General features: G+C 43.2%; 1 long non-coding RNA gene across 1 annotated transcript; it reads left to right on the forward strand.

Moving 5' to 3' along the window:
- Positions 1 to 3,094: 3,094 nt before the first annotated feature.
- LOC120660360 lies at positions 3,095 to 6,190 on the forward strand. The gene is made up of 3 exons (XR_005669554.1): positions 3,095 to 4,414; positions 4,506 to 5,150; positions 5,222 to 6,190. It is a non-coding gene; the product is annotated as an uncharacterized LOC120660360 (long non-coding RNA).
- Positions 6,191 to 6,729: the final 539 nt, after the last annotated feature.

Here is a 6,729-nt window from a genome sequence, read left to right on the forward strand (position 1 = left end):
CGTAGTCCCTAACCCTAGGTTTTTCATGCTAACCCCTGGATCTAAGGTTTTATTACATTTTGGTCCTCAGTTTCTTTAAACTAGACCCTTTATCTTTCAAATCTTTTACAAATAGGCCCCTGCAACCTTGTTTCTCCTATATTTTCCGCGTATTAAATCCATTTCAGTCCGTTTTTGTTGGGCTGGTCTTGTTTTAGCGTAAGCTATTGTTTAGTAGTGTCATAGTTCCTGTTTCATGATTAATAATCTCTCATCTAGTTTTTTTGATTAAAAACTAATTATATGTTTACTCCAGTTTTCATAATTAATGTTAACTTGATTAAATATTAACACAAATGTGTTTCAATTTAATTTGTTAGTTCAACAAGAATTATATAAAGTTATGCATTTAGATGCTCTCACATATCTGTTCTCTAATTAATTGTTTAATTTGATAATTTCCACGTAGAAAATTACATATAAAATTTGACTAGGTTTTACTTCGTTGATATAAAATACAAATATAATGTGAGTTAATTATAATAAAGGATATTTCTTTTAAATGTCCTTTACATGTGGTTTCTAATTAATACAAATGAAGCTCGTAGTTTCTTTGTTAACGCAAATCTTCCGATAGCTGTTTTTTTTCAACCGTAGCTTCGTTTTCTGCATTTCTTGCGCTAGCGTAACCGTAGCAACGAGCCCTATCCTTTAGTGCGTTCTTTTAAAGTCTTTCTTTTGTTCTGGTGTATTGTTCTTAGCTATACTTGTTGTTTGCTTTGTATGTTTGCTCGGTGATTGCTTCGAGTAGAAGGATCGTTGTTGAAGCTCGAAGAATCAAGAATTGTAAGTGAGCAAAAGCTGAAGAGCAGTGAAGAGCAATAAGAGTAGTTTTTCGTTGGTGAAAGGCAAATGACCCTAACCATACTTCTGTCTATGCTTATTTTCAAGAATATTTTGTGTTAATTGGAACATGGAGAACCACCCAAGAAAATAGTACAAACACAATACTATATGGCTCTGGTCTTGGCTGATTAATTTGAAACTCTAGCTTGTGACAGTCTTACCAAAAGGACAAGAGGGGATGCATCGATGGGGTATAGCCCTGTCCTCTTGGGGTAGCGGCCTTTACTAAGGCGTTGTCCATTAGGGAGGGTTATGCTCTGCTTTGGCTTGAAACCTTAGCGGGTTGTCACTTGTTAGGGGATCTTTGTAAAGGCCTCGTAGCGTCCCTATGCAATCACACCTCGGAAGTGTGGTATTGTGCCTATCTAGCACAAGCGTGGTTGGGTTCAAAGTTCTTCGGAACTTTTACGTGAATTGTGGTGAAAGTGTACCCTCTGCAGTGTGAAAACTGATATATCAGCCGTGCTCACGGTTATGAGCGGCTTGGACCCTCACAAGATTAATAAACTTAAAGACGGATGTAAATCATATTTTGATTATTTTTTGTGGCCTTGCTGAGTACCAACCATAAGTGTACTCACCCTTGCTTACTGCTGCTCAGAAGAAAAAGGTGTGAGAACCATTTTGAAGATAATGCTGAGTTCTAGGCTCACGCAACCCCAGTCTATTGCCTGTGAAGTTGAAGCTGTCGTTTCCAAGATAAGCTGTATAACTCTGATAGTCTTTTAATTGTTGTAATTCTTTTTTACGTGATACTGTTACTGATTATTCACTTATAATGTCTCTATATGTATGAAACTTGATCCTGGCATACATATGGCTATGCATTCGGTTTTGTTCTTGAAACCGGGTGTGAAAGCCGCCTCCTCGCGCGACCCTTCCCTCCACACACCTCCTCATACCAACGAGCCGTACCGCCACCTCATGCCGGCGGTCAGCGCCCCTCCTTGGTACAACAAGGGCGGCATGAGTGCGGCGGACTGAGAGTAAGGATGGTGCGGGCGACTCGGCGTGGCATAGGTGGCAGCACGGTGCGAGCGGCTCGGCACGGCACGGGCTGTGCGAGTGGCTCGGCGCGATGCTTTCTATTTTTTTAATAATCTTCACTCCAGTTCCAAACCCGTTGTGCTACCACTCCCACTACAACCATATGCTTACTCCCGGTTGCTTACCCAGTTGTAGAGATGGGTTTGGGACCAGGAGTGGAGCTCGCTTCTGTTGTAATGGTCGCTGCACCAGGTGTGGCGATAGATAGCAGGATGCCAAGGCCACTCTAGGTGACATGAGGCAACTTCACCAAATCCTTAAACCCATGGTGCTCGTTTGGCGGATGTACCAAAAGATTGTCAAGAGAAGTTCCTACATGTTCTAGCACATGATCCTCCACAAGTTTTCGCACTGAATTGCAGCCACAAGTGAAGAACACAACATTCACAAAAAAAAGACCATGAAAATCAAAGAAAGAAAAACACATGAGGAAGACAAGATTATAGTTATTAAAAATGTATTGGTTCATTCGCCATGAGCGTATTCACGTACAAGACCAGGGCACCACCCATTATCCTCCCTCTCTTTTGAGATTTTGCTAAACAAGATGATTAGCTCCGTAACCTAGCTTCTAGACCATTAAGCTTTAACCCTAGCCTAAATTGTTGCAAATGAAAATAAGGTGCAAGAGTTGTCTGAAAAATCATCATCTCCCCTTATTTAAAGATGTTTAGATAAGTCGTCCCAAACTGCCCCTGAACTTAACACTAAGATATATTGTTCCCGATGGGCATTTTGGTCCAAGTTTTTTCTCAAGCATCTGACAAATCCTGTTTAGCTTCGACTTATGTAAGCTTCACAATGGCACACCCTAGATGAGGCGTTAGTTATCAGTAATTTAGCTGATTTGTAGGGTTTGAATATAAAAAACAGCCCGCATGTGGAGCTAAAGCACCTTGCAATACTAAGCTCACTAAAGACATTGACAGTAAATTCACACCATGCGTTTGTGCCATTAGAAAGTGAGTTGAAAGTTAAATGTTATTTTCCAGTTGAGAACCTGGAGATAACAAGTGACCATGCTACTGGGACAGAACTACTTTGATCCCTTATAACAAATAACTACAACATTTAAGGCTCTCGACGGTTCCGTTCTTATCTCTTTCTACAGTACAGACAGGCGACAAGGGCAGAAGCGAGGCGAGTGTTGGTTCCGCGCCGGTCCTCTTCCTCTCCGGCTGCCGTTTCGGTGCCGGAGAGGGAGGAGGACCGGGGATTCGCTGTCCGGATGTATATAGGGTAGGTAGTTTATCTTCTACATTTAGGTTTTGCTTGCCATTGACGTCGATGGTGGAGCTTCGGTGTCCGGGAGTAGCGGCCGTGATGGAGCTATTTCGCCGGCAAATAAAGATCCTCCCCGGCTATGGCGGAGGCTCGTGCATCTTCTCCGGCGAGGGAGGCGGTTTGGGCATCTTCTCCGGCGAGATATCCTTGAGGTCAGTTGGCCTCTCTTTTGTTGCGAAAGGGGAATGATTCTCTTGAGTTGCAAGGTTCTTCCGGGTGGCCGGCATGGCTGGGCACCGCGGATTTGAATTCCGGCCACTAGCTTCTATGTTGGTGGGAGCGGACGGTTCCTGGCCAGTTGCTGACTGCATCGGTCTTGTGCCTGTCTGTGCTGCCTTGGTTGAAGTCGGAGTCTTCTTGGGTGGTGCAGTCTGGCTCTTGTCCCTGGGCCAAGCTTCCGGTGTTGTGTTCTTGGGTGTTGGGGTGGCGGCCTGGTGTTCAAGGAAGGTGGATGAAGGCGGAAGAGGGGTGGAATATGGGGAGCCGACGGCTGATGACCTTTTATTGAGAATCTCTTGCAGTCTTCCAAAGATTAGAGTGCGCTCTCTGATTTCAAAAGGTGAAGATGGAAGGTTGAAGATCAGGTGCGCTACTCATGCCTGGGTGAAGCAACAGCGGCAGACTGTTCGGAGGAAGATGGTGAACAGTGGCAGGGAGGGCCATGTTGTAATTTTCATATTACTCAAGGACCTTTCTGTAAGAAAGGAATGTTCTGTGCTCTCTTTTTCAATATAAGTGATACTCCTTTTCGCAAAAAAAAAAACTACAACATTTAGGAAAACCATTCAAAGGGCTCACATGTCACACAAACAAAGATCATCCACATCAATTTGGATGACACGTGGGCCCATGAAAGGATTTTCCGAAAGTTGGAGCTCTGTCAGACCCGGGGTAGCGGGACTGCTCATAGGCATAGAAGATTCTATGGCAAGGGATAGCGCATGAATGTACCTTATCTCTTTTGTAACTACCCGGGGCAGTGGTATTCTCTTTTGTGAGTCGTCGAGTACAACCCCTGCAGTATCGAAAGGATCCCACCTTTAGATATGAAGGCACAAAGGATCCGACCAGATTTACTCCTGAGCCAATGGCTCGTTCTGAAGTAGTAAACAGATGCTGCAAAGTACTCGACAACTTTGATGAGTCCTTGACTCTTCCTGCGCTCTTCTGGGCAGGCAATCCGTCCGAGAATTCTTGGGTAAGTGTCATTAAGCATTTTCGAGTACTTGTATGAGTAATTCATAAGAGTAATTCCCTTTGCTTTTCTGATGAGACTTGGTCTTTTATAGAAGAATTACAAATCATGGTACTGTATGCCTCCATCTCCAATTGATGCCGCCCAGTCTGGTGACGATAAGAAGCGGAAGGCAGCCCCTGGATCATTGTTGCAGAGAAAAATACATCGTCAAGACAGTGGCCAGTAAGTGCCTTGCTCTCTCCATTAAATCCATTGTAATCTTTAATTATCTTGTTCTGATTCCAGCTTGCTCAGGATACAATACCTTTCTAAGCATGAAAAGTATCAGGTCCAAGATTTTCGTAACTGGGTAGAGAATGACCCAGAATCAACTACTCGATCAGCCCCTAATTCACCAATAATCGGGTTGATCGAGAGCTCTGATGCCGCAACCTGCCAAGAAGTGGGCACATCTAGCACGCTAAAAATAAGTGCCCCTGAGGCAGAGAAATCTACTCCATCTAGTAAACAAGATCCTCTGTCTATAACTACTAGTGATGGCGCTGCTGCCACTGCTGCTACTAGTGGAGAGGTTGGAGGGTCGAGTAAACCTGGAGTTCGAGTAGTACCCTTCCAGTCTCTCCCTTCTTCTGCTCAAGAAAAGTTGGGCTAGGAGCTCTTTGATGATCCCTTGCTCACTGTGGAGAATGTAAAGAAGCTTGCAGATTATATACAGTGGAGCTTCAAATTCACCAAGGTATGTCTTCTCCCATCGACCTTTGCTCTATATTGAGTAGTTTTGATCTCTGACTTGTCATCTTTTTATAGGATGTTGCCAATTGGTCTTTTTTGAAGTCTCAAGCTTTGTATAAGACCGTAGACAACCGGGACCTCTTGGCCCCAAAGAATGCCGAGATCGCCAAATGCCTTGACCAAGCTCTTACTATGCGAAACCAACTTTATGAAGCTAACCGGAAGCATACGCAAGATATTTGGGAATTGAAGCAGCGAGTCAAGGGCTTGGAGGAGGAGAGGGCCAAACTCCAAGAGCAACTGTAGACTACCCAGGCTTGTAAGTATTCGACGTATACCTGGTAGCCTTTAGTCTTCACAAAATCACTGAAGTATTTGTCCTTGCATAGGTCCATCAAGTGATCAATGTCGACTGGTAGCCACAGCTCAAGCGATTGTGGACATGGTCGATTCCCAAGAAGAAGCATCGAGTAGTAGATCTCTGGTCAAGCGCTTAGAAGAAGCTCCCAGAAAAATTATTGACTTCATGACGGTGACCTCCAAGAACTACCTGTCGCACATGCTTGCGGTTGTAAAGTCTTACTGGCCTCAGCATAATTTAGCTCCAATAGCAAAAGGAATAGCCACTGATTGATCAGATCAGGATTTCCAGGGCTATTGTAAGGAAACAGGAATGATTGCTAAGGAGAACCTGAAGAACCTAGCAGAATGATCTGCCTGTAATAGCTCCTTAGATCTGTACATACTTGTTTTTGTTGTATAAATCACTGTTTTTATCCTATTGATGCATCTTTAGAAACTTGATCTGAAATTGTAGAATAAGTAGTCGAGATACAAACTACTCGAGCGAGCGAGTAGGGTGTTTCCATGGAGTAACCTCCGTAGTTGATCAGTTAGGATGAATCCCGTCGGATTATCCAGATAGAAAAAACTGTATAGAGATATCCATAATCTACTCGAGCGAGCGAGTACGGTGTCTAACTTGTAGACTGGAGTAACTATTAAGATTGACCGGTTAGGATGAACCCCGTCGGGTTACCCAAGTAGGACAAATTTTGAAAGTATCCAAAACTTACTCGAGCGAGCGAGTAGTTGTGCCTTTAGCGCAAGGCTGGACTCATCTTCAGAGTTGACCTGTGATGATGTAACACACTAATTTAAATTTCAATATTTAATAATAAATTTAATTAGATTTATTTAATTTTCTAAGGTTTATATGCTTAGCCTTGCATTTAATTTAATTTTCTTTCACAAGTAATTAAAATTTTTCTAGGTTTAAACTTGTTGTTGCATTCATGCTGGTGCATTGTTTTATTTGTTTGAGTGCTAGGGTTGAATTCAAATTCAAGTTTGAATTCAAATAGTTTGAGTTTGGTTTGAAATAGAAAAGAGAAAAGGAAATAGAAGAAGAAAAAAAGAGAAAAAAAAACTAAACCAACCAGCAGCCCACCCAGGCCCACATCCCCTTTCCGGCCCAGCTAAACACAGCAACCCAGGTAGCCCATCCCAGCCTAGTCGGCCTAGATCCTTAGATACTGCTTCGGCCTGGTCTTTTTGCTAAAGAGACCCTAGACTTTTCTAGA

The sequence above is a fragment of the Panicum virgatum genome, chromosome 2N (genome assembly GCF_016808335.1).
Source record: "Panicum virgatum strain AP13 chromosome 2N, P.virgatum_v5, whole genome shotgun sequence".
Lineage (NCBI taxonomy): Eukaryota > Viridiplantae > Streptophyta > Magnoliopsida > Poales > Poaceae > Panicum > Panicum virgatum.